The sequence below is a fragment of the Carassius carassius genome, chromosome 39 (assembly GCF_963082965.1).
Source record: "Carassius carassius chromosome 39, fCarCar2.1, whole genome shotgun sequence".
Lineage (NCBI taxonomy): Eukaryota > Metazoa > Chordata > Actinopteri > Cypriniformes > Cyprinidae > Carassius > Carassius carassius.
Window position 1 is genome coordinate 26664197 of NC_081793.1, and position 19516 is coordinate 26683712.

The 19516-nt window shown below is 34.7% G+C and overlaps 1 long non-coding RNA gene across 1 annotated transcript in view; it reads right to left on the reverse strand.

Annotated features, from left to right (window-relative positions):
• Positions 1-655: 655 nt before the first annotated feature.
• Positions 656-19516, reverse strand: part of LOC132121110 (uncharacterized) — a 77942-nt gene continuing 59081 nt past the window's right edge. Inside the window, exons 2-3 of the long non-coding RNA XR_009426242.1 lie at positions 14797-15071; positions 656-736 (exon numbers count right to left, since the gene is read on the reverse strand). This is a non-coding gene — a long non-coding RNA (uncharacterized LOC132121110). The remainder of the gene's footprint in view (positions 737-14796; positions 15072-19516) is intronic.

The following is a 19516-nucleotide window of genomic DNA, read 5'->3' on the forward strand; positions in this document are numbered from 1 at the left end:
CAAACTTTTGGTCTGTACTGTATATATATATATATATATATATATATATATATATATATATATATATATAATCATCTATAACAATTCTCTGATGTTTTTAGCATTGCCAACTGAGCTACAGGAACAAATTTTGTATCCAAAAGAAATAATATCTATTTAAATATGTTATGATGATATATATTTAAACATACATTTACTATGTTTTAAGTATGAACTCTTTTTACACAGATGCTGGTTTTCAAACAAAGGACTGTTAGAAATATTAAACTTAATGGGGAAAAAAAGGAGTTTATAGTTAAGTAGGAGATCTAACCCTAGTGAATGAATGAATGAATGCATCTAAAAAACTGTAATTTCTTTACACTGTGAGAAACTAGCACATGATTTAGAAATATTTGACTTCAAAATGACTGACCAATCAGAATCATGTATTCCACGAGAGGAGATTTATAATACCATATGCAGCCTACAGCATATAAGACATTTTAATTTTTAAGGATTTATCTAATATTAATTAGTAAATAAAATTATTACTCATTTTTGATAAATGTTTTGCTCTTCATTTAGAATCGAAAGGATTTGGGAAGAAAAAACAGCAATGCTCATTTTATTATTAATACTGTTGTTATGTTAACTTTAAATACTAAGCACTTACCACTGCTATTGCCGTTTGTTGAATTGGCTGTGTCAGGCTGTGCAGTTGCTAATGACAGGAAAAAAACAAGGACCATTGTGTCTGCAAGAAAAGAAGAGAACATATCAGTAGATTATTTAGAAATATTCATAAAATTTAATGTAATTTCTTTAATTAAATGTGACTGTACATTACAGTCTGTTCAAAAACAACGGAGCAGAAAGCTACAGTATTACTGCATTGAAAAAAAAAATGTTTCATTACTTCACCACTAGATGTCACCAAAGCCATTCAAGAACAGTTCCAGTCCAAACACTTCAAACCGGAGAGCATCTCATCACTGACATTTAAAGCAGAGATGCAAAACCATAAAGCTCTCTTTTACACAGATTAGATATGATTATTTATTTTCATCGTACTTAGTTTTTGGATTTTAAGTGCATATGGTGTTAAGCGGATTAAATTGAGATGAAACATTCTCACATCTGAAGTAATCTATGAATTTAGAGGTGTTTAAAAATGACGTGCATGGCTACTGTTTTCCATCAGAGTTTAATCTGCATTATCACGACTGACACAATACTAGATCTCTACTTTGATAATCAAGCTTATTACACAAACGGCGCACATTAAGTTTTGCATCATATATTTAATCCAAAGTAAAAGTAAAAGTGATGCCTGAAAGCAAATAAACTGAAAATCAGAGCAAGTTTTTTGAATGCAGGCCGGCCTGTATCTTCTCTATCTGTCGTGGGCTACTTCTGGACAGGAAAAGCCATGAGGATTCATTCAGTCTCAGCTGTGCTATCAGAGCTGCTCCAGAGAGATAAGACCCACGCACAGCCACTGATGCTCTTCATTGAGAAAATGATCTGGGTGCTGTTGCTTATACACTAAACCAGCACAATGCATAGAGAGAATCCCGGTGTTCAAACACCAAAAATGTCTGAAATAATTTTAGATTGAACTTCATTTGAACTACCCTACTTTATTCCTAATAATTTGCTACTCCATAATTATGCATAGTCTTTTAATCTAAAGTTGAATGTGAACTACATGGAGTATCTGTACTTCATGAAAAGTCAACATGAAATCAAAATTTAACTGCATTTGCAAACATTTTTCACTTCTGTAATTTGACATTTATACGTGAAACTGGATATGCAATGAGGAAAAGGGGAAGGCGATTCTATGCACTGGAATTTCTTTCTTAAATACTGATTGTTTGCTAAGACCAAGAATTTGTATTAAGGTTGTAAATAAGGATTTTAACACACATTCCTGGTCATAATATTCATAATTTGCTGGTGCAGGTTATTCCAAACAATACACAAACGTTTGGAGTCTGTAAGATTGTGTAATGTTTTTATCTCTTCTTCTTATCAAGGCTTCATTTATGTGACAAAATAACACAGTAAAACAGTAATATTGTGAAACAGTTGTGCTGCTTTGTGTTTTGGTGGAAATCTGGGATAATTTTTGTTTTCCTAGATTATTTGATCAAAGAAGAAACAGCATTTATTTGAAACAGAAACGTGTTGTAAAATTATTGTCTTTACTGTCACTTTATTGCAACCTTTCTGATTAAAAGTATTATTTTCTTTAAAAATAAATAAATAAATAAATCTTACTGAAACCAATTTTAACACTATATTTAAACTATATTTAAAAAAAGCCAACACCACAAAACAAGGCCACAAAAAATGTGTTCATCACTGCAAAAAAGCTAAAAGCTTATTATAAATTTGTAAATGTGCGACGTGCACAAAAATAATGGAGCATTACACCCTCAACATATACTTTTCTTGATGCATACATATATAACATTTTTACCTATAATCCCGATGCAAAAAAAAAAGAACTATTTTGTGCTGCATTTTCATTGAACGCCAGTCTTTCTCCCTAGTAACCTCTCAGGCTGCATCGTTCATCAGGCAGGGTGTAAATAAAGTGCTTTCTGCAATAGCTGCTGTGATGAAGTGCGATCAGATGCTGCATTTTTCGATAGTATCCCAGAGCACGCTGGAGTCCGAGTATTTGAGTCGAAACTGTATCCCACGGCAATTAATAAAGACCCGAGAGCTGCCTGCAGTGGCACAAAGACTGATCACAGACATTTAATGAGAAGAAATTACCCTCTCTGTATCATGTGGTATGAGGCCGATAGCAAAGCCTGAGGAAACAAGTGCACAGGTAAGCATGATAACATACATTTTTATATATATATTCCATAACACATGCTTAAATTGCATCTGAGTGCATGCAATTAAATGAACAACATTATGCTTTCTATCCAGAGGGATTTATCTGTGTCTCTGTGGAGATTCCTGTGGTGAGATGCATTGTTCAAGGGCACAGTTTTCCTCAGTGACAATACTTTCACACACACACACACACACCACCTGCACATTGGCGTGTTTTTGCTAGGACACAGTAGGGAACTGTTAAAGTAAGTGGGTCAAATCAGTGACACACATAAATCTTGTGTAGCCACACTTTAGAGCAGCCAATGGACTCCCAAATGAGTCTGTCTGACGAATCTGTGTCTGTCAAGACTCCAGTGTGTTAATAGACTGTGAGTTGCTTCCTCCACGTCCCATTCCTTTAGAGATCCTTTAGAAAAGTGTACATTTTGTCATTGTTTACTCATATTGTTTCTTGCATGAAATTCTGAAGAAAATGTTTAGAATGAGTCTCTTTTCCTTACGATGAAAGTAGTGAATGGAGACTGGTACTTCACAAACAAAAAGATATATTTAAAATGAATCAATATGATTTGTGTCCTATAGAATATATAGTCCTGTAGGGTTCTAAACCAGTCAAAAGTGACAGTTACAAAATAATCACATTTACTCATTAAAGAATACCAAAAAACAAAAAAAAATTATTAATAATAATAAATTACATTTGAAAAACATATCAAAATAGAAAATAGTAATTTCACAATATTTTATGACTATAAAATTAATATACATTCGAATTATTCTATCAATTAATTCATTCATGTATTTATTTATTTTACAATTTTTTATAAAAAAAAAACTTTCTGAATACAGATAAACTAAAATAGATTATTTTCGTAATTTAATTTCATAATTTAAATTCAATATTACAGTTGAATTTAGGCATCACAACATTATAATGTACAGAAAAAAAAAAAAAAATGTAATATTAACTAGCTAGCTTTGATAAAGAATATATATTAGGTTACATTTTATGATTACAAAACTGTAATATATATATATTTTTTAATATTTAAGCGTTAAATAATGGCAAAGATACAGTTATATAAATAAAAAAAATAAATAAAAAAATGACACATTCAAAATCGATAAATTAAAATATAAATATTATGTCAGCTAATTATCAATTAGTTAATATACAGTATTATGCATAAGGTAAACAAAGGCTATTTTAATTTTAGTCAAACTGAATCTTAAACAAAATGATCTCTGATGCTAACTTTTACCTTCACATAATTACAGTCTGCTCCTTTCATCCGCGTTCCACACACTTCCCTCGGTCAGCGAGCATGTGATGTGTTTGTTCTGGCTGTGCTCAGGACTGCTCTGCTGTCTTTGCCCCCAGCAGATAGGCCACTTCTGAGACTCATTATTGTAAACAGGTCATGGGGTAAAACTAGCAGACAGGCTCCTTTCATACGAAAGACATTTGCAGATAGCCTCAGGTGAGGCCTTATGCCATCTCCAACATGTGTCGGACACGGCCTGGGATGCACTCGCTGTATTAAATGGTAAGTGAGACTATCTCTGTTTGAGTGTTTGTGTGTTTGTGTTGCTAACTATGAATTAGAGACACTCTTCGTGTGGTTTTTCAGCCCACACAAAAACTCCCAGCGACCACATGCTGTATAAATGAGGAACAGTCCTCAAACATTTCCTTATTTAATCAGCGAAAGCAAGAATGAAAGTACGGTTTATGTACAGCATGCTTGTGTAATAAGTGTGCAAATATGTATTTGTGTAGGTTGAATATGTCAGACCAAATTCTCAGTGCACATGAATCTACTGTATGTAGAGTATTTGTCTGCTCAAAACCAAGTGAATTCCATTGATATCTACATAAGCAGCATCCAAACTGAAATAGAAATAAATACTTAAAAGTATAGCTGATTTAGTCTAAATTTCGACTTAATTTCTACACAGGAAATAATTCAGCTCTCCTAATGGAAACTTATAGGAGACAACTCACTTCCAATTTGGCATGAATTTGAATGAATTTGGCAACAATGCAACACAATATGTTAATAATCCCAAAAAAAAAACACATATATTGAATGATACATTTAATAAAAATATGTACTATATATGTGTGTGTGTGTGTGTGTGTGTGTGTGTGTGTGTGTGTGTGTGTGTGTGTGTGTGTGTTTAAGATAAAGAGAGAAAATATTTATGTTTACATATTAAATTAACTTATTATTGTATTATTTCAGCAATATTTTAAAAAACAAAAAAAGTGAATATTTATATAAAATATATAATAAATAAAAATATTTTCAAAGCTTTAGTGTGAGTCTTAAAATGATGTTTTTCATATTTATGAAGTAAATGATAGTATTCTCCCTCTCTTGATGCAGTCTGCTGACTATACTGATTTGACAGATCCCAGGAGCTGCTTACTGCAGGAACAAACACCATTCCCATCCCACAACATGCTCAAATCATCAGCTTATCATCAGGTGACGCATGTCTGTTTTTAGCTACCTGAAGAACACACCTGGACTGCATATCAGCTCAAAAACCGTTTCTGTTTACAGTAGAGGTACGGCAGAAAACGATTGCGGGGGAAGGATTACAAAACGTCTGGATTCAACACACAATGCCCGCATGCACCGCACCTCAACATGCCAAATCAGAGCTGAAATTAAAAATACAAAAGGTTCATTTAAAGCTGAAGTATGAATGCATAAATAAAACACAAATTCTATATTTTCTCATTTCATTTTCTTACATAACGTGAATTTTGCCTGCAGCTAGACACTGGCATACAGAATCAAAACTTGTGGCCAATGTTGAAGATATTTTTAACCCTCTTTCCCACTCATCTCGTACTGCTCTATCTATAAAGTCTAACTGGACATGCACTTCACAGAATCACAGTCTGTTTTTAGCGCTCTGTCATACTCTTTTCACCTCATCTGCACTAATAAAAGCCGACTGATAAGTGTTAAAGACTGTGACCACTTTAAGATTGACTTTATTCTAAGGTTACTTTAAGAAAGCAGAATTAAAGACAGAACAAACATGAGTCATAACTGTTTTCGTGCTGCTATATAATAATAAAAATTAAAATAATACTTTTTTCCCCAAAATAATAACGTATGTGTGTTATTATTAGTACTATAATTATTTTCATTTGAGATCGAATATAAAAGACAATTATTATTTCAAGGTCCCTTTTTTACAGAAAGAGGTTACTTACTCTTTAAAATACAAAGTTTAATTTATTAACCTCTATTAATTAACTAATGTTACCATACAACTTTTGATCTTAAAATGTATTAATAAATGCTGTGTAGATGCTTTATCTATTGTTAGTTCATGTTAACTAGGTAACTAATGTTAAAAAATGAAACCGTATTGTGAAGTGTTACCAAAATCTTAATAGTCCTAACAACAGGCTTAGATTTCTTCAGGCAAAATACAATGTGTTGCTCATTTCTTTTGTTATCTGTATTAAATATGACTCAGACATATTCTATACAGGTTTTCAGCCAAATCATCTACTATAAACTTTCATCTACGATGAACTTTGCTGGACTTGAGTTTTTTTTTTTTTTTTTTTTACTTCTGCAATACTGCTGTCTTTGTGAATCAGATGAACGGGTCTCTAGGAAACTAAGCGAGGGATATTTGTCCTGGCGGGGACTGATCCTCTAATTCAGACAAATCTCAAACAAATTCAAGCTTAGAGGACGCATTAAAATGACCCCCGGAGTCAAACCAACAGAGAACCAGAGACTTTTCATTTTCTCATCCATTCTCTGCCTATAACAACCCTTTTAGATCACATCTTTCAGTTTTTCATTAATATCCTCATCCTTCCGTTTTATTAATCAGCCGTTCTCTTTCTCGGTATGGTCCATCTGCCGTTTGTCATTGTCGGGTTTTACTTGCCGACTTATTTAAGAGGATGAAACCTCGTTGACTCGCCCAATCACATTACACAAACCCACAGTGTCCACCAAACAACAACAGCACATTAACTGTTCAAAGTGATTCTTGACCAGCAAGCTTACCGTCAAACCGACTTCCAATAATGCCATGTTTGCCTTTGGTGCAATGCAAGCTTGCCTTAATGCAGGCGGTGAACCAGAGGTCACATCAGAGACGCAGCGGCCAGAATGATGCCAGACAGTCGGCTCATCATCTTCCTGAGGGTTGCCTTGGAAACATGACAACCAATGTGGTTTGATAAACGAAGATTGTGACCTTGGGCTCTGAATGACAAACACACGCACATACAATCACAAAAATACACTAGGCCTTTAAAAACAAAGACATATCAAAACTCTGCTTGTATGGACAACAGTGAAAACAAAACGGTATATTTTATCAAGTGTGACACTCTTGTTGAATATATTGACCAGAAAATTCATTTACAAAGTGTACTTTTAGTTTAGAAAGCGCTCATTTCAGTCTGGCTATTTGCAAAAATCTTTCCTGGAGAAGCACAAACTGACACACAAATCAATTCTGCTCCAGCCATCTGCAGATTGACTGATAAGCTAATGCTGCTTGTGGCTTTAAACAAGTATATTGCATCTGTCATAGACACATCTCACACAACTAATAAGATCTGTTGCCAGATCTTAGCTGAATAAATCAACCTGGTTTTATCTGAGTACTGCTGAAGCCAAACCGTCAATTTGATTTTTATTTTGTGTGTCGGCCAGAAGTATCATCTTGTTTCAGAGCTAATGGTGACTTGGGGATGAACGACTTGTTTTCTTTTTCTATATCTTAAAGAAACAGTTTCTATCAAAAATTGGAAGTTCTGTCAATGATTATCTGTTCTTAAATACTTACATACTATTTCATGAATCTCTTAGTTTTTCTACACAAAAAAATCTGTATTAAACATTATATGCATTGATGTTGTTATTGTTAATTTAAAAAAAGTTTCTGTTAATTGAAATAACGCTGGAATAATATGAAATATGAGTATTGATTGATAAACCTAAACTTCTGGTTACGTTCTTAAAAAATTAGAAATGTTGCCTTGACAACTAACTGAAATATGCTGAAATTACATGCACCAATGCAGCTGTCGTTAATTAAAAGTTAAACTATAATAAAAATAGTTCATTGAAATTATATAAAATATCAATATTGGATCAGAAACTAAATATTTACGTTTTTGACAACTAACTGAAATAAAATAGGTTTAAGTTAAAGGAGCATTGCGTAGGTTCTGATATTTCTAACCGTTACTGACACCAGTGGCCGTTAGAGGAACTGCAGCCAGTCTCATGCTCGTTCTCAGTGCGCACGCTCTTTTTTTTTTTTTTTTTACTTACGAGGAGTGTCCATGGGTGTCTGAATTGTGCTGGAGGCTGTTCGCTTCGTTCCATCCGCAGAGTCCATTTGAAAACACTATTGCAGCTGCTTACTATAATGGCTGGCGTGCCGTACAGTTGTAAGCCCAAGAAGACGAGAACGTGCATGACGTCACATTTTGTGAATTTTCGTGCCAATTCGGGCCCGACTCCTCCACACACAATTGAGCCTACAGGCTGATAGAGGCAACCGTGGTGGACAGTCGAGGTGTCATTCTTTTTTTTTAATCATGGTTGGCTCATACATGTACAAATGAAAACTCTATCTTAAAGATTTCTTTTAAGTAAAAACCTCCACATAGCTCCTTTAAATGCACTAATCTTCTCATCGTTAAAGAAAAAAATCTTAAAACAGAAATAATATGAATATTAGATGAGAACATTTAAAAAAAAAATGTTGGTTGTTAATAGAAGTGTTGCATTTGAAACTATGAAGATGAAGTATTAAAACACTGAAGTGTTAATTCAGTGTTAATTTTATATATGTATGTGTGTGTGTGTGTGTGTGTGTGTGTGTGTGTGTGTGTGTGTGTGTGTGTGTGTGTGTATATGAAATAAAGTTAAATTAAAATAACAATAAAAATGGCAAAAGCATAAAATTACTAAAACAAACTAAAATTTAAATGAAACATGAAGATTAATTCAATTAAAATATTAATAATTACTATAATAATAGGTCTATAAATAATACAAAAATAGCACTCACATGCTCATAAGAACAAAACCAAACATTTGCTTAAGAAGCACTAATTGCCAAAGCCCTCCATATTGTTTAAGTAATAAAAGTGCACTGTTGTATATCAAATATATTTTTTCTGTCCTCTTGTTATTTTTTCCAGAGCACTTTATTTTCCAATAAAACACCCCACTGTTTACTGAAAGAGGCCCAGCACCTGGCCAAGGCAAATAACATGGAACAATACTGAAGTGTTCCATGAGCACACTCAACTACAGTTTGAAAACAGACATCTGGCAAACTTTACAGAAGCTTTCTTTGAAAATGGGAGTGTGTTGTCAGATGTGATATACAATTTTACATTATAAAATCCAACAGCTGATCGTCAAACAGTATTTTCAAATGAAATGAAAAGGCCTTTTCCCTGAACACAAATAAATCTTAAACAGATCAAGATTATCAGATTAATTCTAGGGTTTATACTTTAGTTGAGTGATGTACATTTTATGAAAACCTGCACTGATGATCTTGAAGTTTTTGATATTTGATTGGAATAAAATTTTAAATCACACGATCCTGCAGGTGAAGAAACTTTAGCACACTAACTTCACATATACTGTAAATAAATAAATAAATAAAGAGGATTAATTCATGATAATTAGGACATGTATATATATATATATATATATATATATATATATATATATATATATATATATATATATATACACATTATATACGCACACACACACACACACATATTTTAAGTCACAAGATCAATTGTGATTGTGAATGAAGTAATAAACAACTGACTCAGATTTCAGGAGAAATTAGTTATGTTGCAAATTTGCCAGTCAGTTTTGATTGTATACTGACGTTTCTCAGTTTTATTGCTAACCTCATTTCAATACTAAAATTTCATTTTGACATCCCTTAAGGTCGAGGATGTGTAACTCGTAAAAGTATCTGAGCAAACATAAACCTGGCTTGATAATGGCACTACGACACCTATACAATGCACATTTATACAGACAATCAATTTGTAAATACCACTAAGGTAAAATGTTGCCGTATGCATATTAAGTAGGTAATATCACGCTAGAATACAGAACACCAGTGCAATCTAATTAATATTCATAAGTCCAGTGTAAGAACCCACCCACAAACCCACTGCATTGCTTCAGAAGACTTGGAATCATATACACCACTTTCATGTACTTTTAGGATGGTTTTTATCTTTTAAATTATTAATATAATACTTAACATGAACCATTTATTCTGTGATTAATCCCCAACAACTTTTCAGAGCATGCTAAAGCTTTTTATTTTGACACAACGCAGCAGGTTGAATCAGATCATTGACAGCCTGCCACATCACAGCGTGTGAGCAGGATTCCTCAGAGACGCTTTCCAGATTCCCGGCTCTAAACCTGACAGACTAGCAGCCTGCCGTGCCGTGTGGGAGCAGATTGCCAGTGCCATGTTGTTGATTAAGGTTGCATAAGTCTGTTTCTCGCTCGGACTGGCTTGTGAAAAAAAACGAAATCAAATTCTGGGCTATACTGGATTTACACTGAGCGCTATTGTCCTGCTCTCACACACACACACACACACACACACACACACACACACAAACCCTGCTCTCACAACAAGAGGCCACTGATCTGAGCCCCTTCAGCTGAGTGTGTGTCTCTTTCCCTGCAGACCAGGTCACATGAGAGGTGACATCATACAGAGGGGTGTGGCCACTGTCAGCAGTCTGACCAATCAGAGAAAATAAAGAGGTAAACATTCTGATACACCTGCAATAATATCTGAGACTAAATCACAAATCTTTGACAGTTTAGTCAACAAGCTTCAATTGCAATCCATTATTACTTTAAAATCGGATGCATTTCTGAATGACACAGGATATGGAACGAGAATGAAAAATGCAAGCAAGGACTTTAATGCAAGAGTGTGGTTAAACTAAATTTATTAAAAATAATTTTCATAAACTGAATCAAGTTTAAATAAACCAAAATATAAATATTAGCAGAAAAATTTCTAACTTCAAAAACCTAACTTATCTAACTCAATTGAAGTTGAAGCTGCAATCCATTTTACTTCTAAAATATGACATTTAACAGAATAATAAATAATAATAATAATAATAATGTTTGAAAATAATTTCTAATTTTAAATGTAGATTTTACCCATTTTGAATTGATTAATGAAAGTGTTGTTATTAAACTAAAGCTATTAAAAATTGTTTTAGTTTACTGAAATAAAATATAAATATTAGGTTAAAAATATAACTTACAAATGTAAACGAAATGAGAAAAAAGTTCAAGTTGAAGTTGCATTTGCAATTCATTTTACTTCTAACATCTGACATGTTATACATGTAGAATTGATTAATGCAATTGTGATGATTATTTTTTTTAGTTTTAGTTTACAACATTTTCATGAAATTATGGTGATTAATTAAATGATGATGGTTAATTAAGTGATGATCAAATTCTTCTCATAAAACAAAATTAAATGTTGGACATTTATAATACTTTTAAGGTCTTTTTAGAGCGTAACTGTCTATCCTCATTCACTTTCATAACTATAAGAGCAGCGCAAATACTGTGTGAATGTCCCACAAAAGAAAGTATATTAAATGGGTTTGGAACTTTTCCATGAACCTGCTGAACCTGCTGATTGCAGAAGCGTCATGGATCTTTAGGGATGGTAAAACACACAAGACGTCTCTCCCCCTCACTCTGCTCAATCTCTCACTTCTGTCTGCAATCATTTCCTGCGGTGTCTCGGCTCAAGACCAGTCAAAACTGGGATTGCCTCCCCTGGTTTGCTGCATGGATTTCATGTCTCATTGCTAAAATGTCAGCACACACAACACACCTAAACGTGCACACACACTCTTTCTCTCTCACAATGCGCCATCTGATTAAACAGAGAGTGCCACTCTGTTTGTGACTGTCCTGTCCCCATACAGTCCTGAATGGAGACAATCAGACTAGGTGGAACTTATGGTGCGTTCAAGTCCTCCTGGGAGGTTTGTACGTACGAGGAGGGAAGTCGTGCTTAAGACGGCATGTACATTCAAGTCACTTTCGTCGGAGCAAGATGGCGGAGTACTTTCTCTTAATCAATAACACAAAAATACAGCAATGTTCTTAAACTCTTGTTCTAGAAAATGAAGAACAAAGAAATGTGCATTAGGTATACTTCGTTATTTAATGTTTTAAATTAATTTATGAAGCCACTGCCAACTTTATTGTTACAAGTTGCATTGTTATATTATAATGCCATCATATTATGCATCGTCGATTAACTTACTGCTCTGTAAATAGAAAAGCCTGACAATATCACAGCTAAATACCTTTAAGTATTGTATATTCCGCCACATTAATCACTGACACGCCCCCAACTCGTACAGATCGGGGCTTAAAGAAAATCGCGAGCTCCCCACTGGTATTTACGATATTGTGGTGGCGTTCATGTGCATTCAACTCATAAATACGATCTATACAAGATGATTTGAACGCACCATTATAATGAGAGCTGGACTCTGATTAGCTATGTATTACGTGTGTAAAACTAATGCTAATATTTCTTCTATCCTAGATCAATATGTTGAGACAAGCAGTGTGTAGGCTGATCAGCGTATTAGAATGATTTCTGAAGGATCATGTGACACTGATGACTGGAGTAATGATGCTTTGCACCACAGGATTAAATTAAATTTTAACATATATTCAAATAGAAGAGCATTATTTTAAATTGAAATATTATTTCACAAAATTACAGATTGTTTTGGATTTTTATATTTAGTCATTTATCAGACGCTTTTATCCTAAGTGACTTACAAATGAGGACAACAGAAGCAATCAATTGTAGTATTATAAAAACAACTAAAAACAGATCCGAAACTAAAAGCTAAAACTGTATAAATACTACCTATACAAAAAAATTAAGAAATTAGATAAAATATTGATTTTGGATTAAATAAATGCAGCAAATCAAAATCTAAATTTGTGCCAAAATGTCTTCATAAGACTTTGAATATAGTGCAGCAGTCATACTGACTATTTTTATGGTTCAATTATACATTTTTGGCCCTCATTCAGCCAGGTCATTGTCCTTTTGTGTCTCACTGATGAACGACTGTCATGCGGGTTTGTAACAACATGAGGGCAAGTGAAATGCATTTTAATTTGAAAAATGCCATGACAGAAGAGAACAGCAATGCTCTTGTAAATGTCAAATGCAATGAATGAGAAGGCCAATCAGAACAACAATCTCCAGCTTGATGGATGAACGACACTTCAGACCCTTCCACTTGGCATATAAAGAGGGTTTCTAATGAGCAACTATGAGTGTGTTTCTATTAGAGTTCATGAATGCATGGGTGATTCGCACTAATTTCGCTGACAATATAAAATCAAGCTACATTGAAAATATCGCAAAGTGTGCTTGCATTTGGCCATTTAATTGTAATTTCATTAAATTTTTCATTGAAAAACTAGAAAATGTAAAATAAATTTTGTTTTGTACTAAAACATCTTATCAACAATTTTTTGAAGCTGTTTAATTCAAAATATGCATTGCCTTTGAAAAGTTTGTGGTCAGTAAGAGTTTATTTTAGTGATTAATGCTTTTATTTAGCAGCATGCATTAATTTGATAAAGTGTGACACTGAAAACTTTTATTCAAATTAATACTTTTCTTTTGAACTTTCTTAAAAGTTTTCACAAAAATACGAAGCAGCACAATTTTTTTCAGCATTGATAAGAAGAAATATTTCTTGAGCATCAAATCAGCATAATGGAATGATTTCTTAAAGATCATGTGACACCGATGACTGGAGTAATGATGCTGAAAATACAGCTTTGATCACGGGAATAAATTATATTTTACAATATATTACAATAGAAAACAGTTATTTTAAATTGTAAATACATTTCACATTTTTGTGAAATGTGTGCAGTGCAGTGCAGTGCAGTGTAAGCACATGCTGTCCCCCATCTGCCTACTGATTATTTCCTTTCCTGTGCAGCCAGGTTTCCTGCTTTTGAGTTTGACACACACTTCTTAACCTTTGGATTAGATACATACACTCACACACACTCCTTAAACAAGTCCTGGATGCTACACACATCCACACATTGTCTATCCACAGACACGCTTGCACAAAAACCACTGGAATGTCTCCATGTGTTCAGGCCTCTGTTGAGCGTTTCGGTAACAGCGCTGATAATAAGAGACACTGTTCCAGCAAAGCAGCAATAACAGGAACAATGAGAAAACAAAAATAACAAGAAAAATCCTTTGAATATTTCTGCAGGCGCTAAGAGGATCAGAAAGTGTGACTATGCTGAACATGCAGCTTTCATAACCACACGCAATATGATGAACAATCAAGAAACGTGTGAAATGAACCGACAGGCCAGACTTTCTACGCTTGGATAGCTTGAATGAAATTGGCTCTTAAAACACAAATGAGACCATTTATGTGTCTATATCATTCTGCAATCAGTAAGTTATCATTTTAAATTTCAGAGGCAAGTGTATTTAAAGGAAATAAGAGTTCAGCATACAGCATACTCAAAAATCCCTCATAGGACCTTCCAGAAACTCACAAATGGCTTGCTCCGAAATCAATACATACTGACATCACAACCACGAGCCAATATACAACCAATCATATTTACATATCAACACCTACTCTGTATTTAGCAGCTACACAAATGGCAGGGTATCATAACAGAGGTCATTTACAGGTAGAAGTCTTAAAGGTACAGTAGCAAAAACTGCCTGCTGTCAAGTGTGAGGGAGAAGTTAGAAAATGCTCATTTAAACTATTTTATGGCTATAGTGCTATAAAAAAATAAATTAAAAAAATAATGTTGTCCTTACCTTGAGCTGTGATGTTTCAGTGTATGATTTGGTCCATTGTAGCCGGTGAGCTATAGGAGGAATCCAACCGTCACATTGCTCCTTCACCCTTAAAACCTTCTGCCTCACACTCTATATCTATCTATCTATCTATCTATCTATCTATCTATCTATCTATCTATCTATCTATCTATCTATCTATCTATCTATCTATCTATCTATCTCTTCTCTAAAGATCCACAGAATGAAGAAGCGCAGCAGAAATCCAGAAGCTCAATGCAGCAGTTTAACAATACCTGGAGAAGAACAAGACAGACAGAGACTTAGGTTAGTTGTTTTTTTATTAAATGGCTACATATTAAAACACACCAATAAATAAATGTACTATTAAATCCACAAATAAAGAAATGCATTAATAAAGAAATAAATGTCTAAATAAATAAACACACAATTAAGTGCACAAATAACCAAATGCATAAATGTTTAAATAAATGCATTTATGTTCAAATATGTTTAAAGAAAGAGATGACAAAGAGATTTAACAACAAGCAATAAACTAGCACAGCTACTGTGTCATAGGAAACTAGTTACCAGTGACAATGGTCAGTTATATAGTTTATAGTTTAGTTTATTATAATAAATATTTGACCACAGAATGACACAACTGGCCAATCAGAACCAAGCATTCCATAGAGCCATGCAATAATGATCTTTATACAGTGAAGTGAAGAGTCTTTAGATCTGATTTTCCACATAAATGAAAAAAAAACACTGAACTGTACATGGTCCTTCATAAGTAATGAATCAATGAATAAAATGTGATTTAGTTCACAATTGACCACTATTTATTCATGTACACATTATTTGTTTATGCTTATATTTATGCATTTTTTTATTAATTAATCATACATAATCTTTATAATTTCTATTGTTATTATATCTCATTAAACTCATTTACAAAAGTCCAACAGCAAGTTTCTATGATATTCTAATGTCAACGTTTCTTCCATTTTATTGTCCAAAGGCCACTATCAAGCAGGGTTTGAGGGAGTGTTCATATCCATAGCACAAACAGTGCAGGATAGTTACGCTGAAGTACGTAGTGTTACAGGTTTGTTCAAGTATGAGCAACAGCATCACTGATACCAAGTGCCACTAATGACATTTCCTCTTAATAGCTCTCTCAGAATGAGCTTTGTTAAATACAACCATTTCAAATGCACAAATTGCACAAGAAATTGACTTCACGCCTCATTTCTACTGAGCTCAATGTTGCTGTTTGTAATGGGAATGATTATATTTAACAGCCCCTGATACATCAGCCACCATCCAGCATTCGCTTCACATTCACCAGTCGTTCATCCATCAGATTCAGATGGTGTTTTAAAATTTAAACAGCTCTTGGCATCGCCGCACATCGCAGAGATGACTTCTGTGTGTGATATAATCCCAGCAGCCCCTCCAGGGGACGCCATACATGAATTTAAATGAGTGTGAGAGATGGAATAGAGTGGGAGGAGGGATTGGATAAAGACTGAGAAAAGGAAACACACTTGACAGACATAAGGAGGAGGAGGAGGAGGAGGAGGAACAGGGGTGACAAACTACAATTTATATACCTGGGAAAAAGCTGCAAGGGTACACATTCCACAGGCCTGTGCATTTCAAGCTGTTGCTATGGTGAAAATCCAGTCTAGCAACCAGAATGAGTGGGGTTACCATGCGGGTTACCAAGCTTTTTGTTTACTCATGCATGGAATCGTGGGTAAAGTGGCCACATCTCATTAGAATATCTGTCAAATTGGCACTTCTTATTTTTTGTGAATATTTTGTTGTGTATTATAAATCATATTTTTATATTATTAATAATAAAATCATTGTTACTCAAAAATTTAGTATTTATAAATTCATAAATGATTTATAATATTTTAAATAGTAAACAATACATTTTACATGCATATTGTTATTATTAGGGGCCAAGCACCAAAGGTGCATAGGCACCTATTGTATCCGTTAGGATTCGTGTTATTATTCTGCTTCTTCTTCCGCCGCAAGTCTATGGCAGACCATAGAACCGCTTGTGGGAAAGTTGTGCAATTTGGCACACTAATAGAGGATAATATCAACTTTAACCACACCACGTTTGGAGACTCTGACTCCAACTCTCTATCGCCACCACTTGTCCAAAGATTAAAAGTTTCTATGCTAATAACTTTTGAACCATAAGCCACAAAAGTACAATAATTTTTCCTCTGAATCCTTGGCTTATGCCAAGTCGAATGAACACCAACATTTTTTTTTGCTATATTTTATTGTTTGTAAAACCTACTTTTTCGAACTCGTCCTAGACGGTTAGTTCGATTTTCACGAAAATTGGCCCAGATCATCTTCAGACCATGCTGGCAAAAAGTTATGGAATTTAAGTTGATTTGTCCAACCGTTCTCGAATGACACGTGAACAAATTTGACGAAAAGTACGCAAGAATGCATGTGAGGCTATATCTCGGCAACGGTTTGGCATATTGAGACCAAACTTGGTGTGTGTTATAATAAGCATGACCTGAGACTACCTGCAGTGTTTCGACACATTGCCAACTAGTGCATATTTGCATATGCAAAATGCATATTTTGGCTTATAACTTCTGAATGGTTTGGCCAAAAATCACACAACTGGTCTCTTTAGATTCAGTGAGTCGTGTCGAGTCAAATGATATCAAACTTTCCCGTGTCGGCCATTTTAAGCGTTGGACATTTTGAATTATGTTTTAAAATGCTGTATTTTCTTAACGCTTTATCGTATCGTTACGAAAATAATTAAAAAAATATTTGGCTCCATGCCCTGAAGGAACTCAAAACGTTTAGTGGCAGTGCCACCTTGTGGTCATGTCACAAAAATGCTAATAACTTTTGAATAAATTAGACAATTAAAATGAAAATGGTCCCCCTAAATTTTGTGGATCATGCCGAGAGCATCGATACCAAATATGCGAAAATTGGCCATACTTCCTGTCCACCATTTTGATTAATGTTGAAAACCTATTTTTTTGAACTCCTCCTAGACCGTTAGTCAGATTTTCACCAAATTTGACTTGGATCATCTTCAGACCATGCTGGCAAAAAGTTATGGATTTCGTGTCGATATATACGAAACGGTTCTCATTTAGCGCATCAACGAATTTGCTGGAAGGGTGCCAAAATGCATTTGAGGCAGTATCTCTGCAAAGCTTTGACATATTTGCACCAAACTTTGTATGTGTCATCGTCACCTCACACTGATCATGCCACATCAGTTTGGTAACAGCGTCACCTACTGGTCTGGAGTAATAAACATTAATTCTTAATTATTCACATTTTTGAAAATTACATAACTTTTGATTGCATTAACCTATTGTAATAAAACTGGTCTCAAAATATTCCTTGGGTCATGCCGACAATATACATATCAATTATGTCATAATAGGCTGAACTTCCTGTCGCCCATTTTGATTTATGTTGTTAACTTACTTTTTTTTACTTCTCATCAACCGTTTGTCCGATTTTCACCAAACTTGAGTAAAATTATCTTCAGACTGTGCTGAAAAAAGTTATGGATTTCGTGTCGATAGACGCAACCGTTTTTGTACAGCGCCGCTATAAACTTTAAGCACTGTGTCAAAATTACTCTAAGGCTATACCTCTTCAAAGCTTTGACATAATGACACCAAACTTTGTATGTGCAATAGTCAACTCACACTGACTATTCAACACTAATTTGGTAACACCGCTAACCTATTGGTCAAACGTGATGAGCCAATAAATCCTATTACTAGTTGTTGTGTTTATTGTTTTCAAGCCATTTTGCCTCAAATAATCTTAAAACGGTTTTAATTACTCATTCCTGCCGTTCGTCTGAAGCTTGCTTCTGTATTGCTTGGCCCCGTAATTGCTGCTTGCAGCTATATTTAATATTATAATCATATGGGGCCCTCCCTTCAAGCGCTCCAGTTGGCCAATTTATGGCCCCCTGCTCAAGACCGCCCTCCTTTTGGCTTTAGTGTCAGTCTAGCGAGTGGGTGACCTGCATGCACTGTCACTCAGTGCTTTGTGTCTTGAGCTTGGGCCTAATGACTGTAGAGTTGTCCTCAAGCCAAGACACGGCTATGGGCCTTAAGTGCTTTCCAGCATTCAGAGCACAAGGCTATCTATTCTGGCTCTTCCCATTTCAGACAGTGAGCAGGATCCCAATCCACTCTCCCTGGTTCAGGCTCTTAGAGTGTATATGGAGTGTTCTGACTCGTTTATGTCTTGCTGGATAGTGGATTCTATAGCCTTCAGTGTGGGCGTACAGTGTCTTATAGTAAAGGCCCACTCCACTAGGGGAATGACCTCCTCCTGGGCTTGGTCCAGCAGGATTTCTATTGGTGATATATGCATGACCACTGGCTGGTTTTATAGTTTGGATGTCCCTGCACTCCAGCCATGGATTTTACAATATCAAAAAAACATTGTGCATTTGTAAAATAAAGAAAATAAACAGAGCTGTAGTGACCATGTACCAGTTCCAGGAGCTGAGTTGACCTCAGATGCCAGTAATGTTGCCACTGCTGGTCACCAGATCTGTATGCATTGCAAAGCAGTGCTTGGTAAGAAGCAACAAACATGCACCATAGAAATGCCAGCCATAAGATGTTCACTTATCAGTTGAACAGGAACTGCTTTCAAGAGTGGCACAGAGATGTGTGACTGTGTATAGGGAGTAATA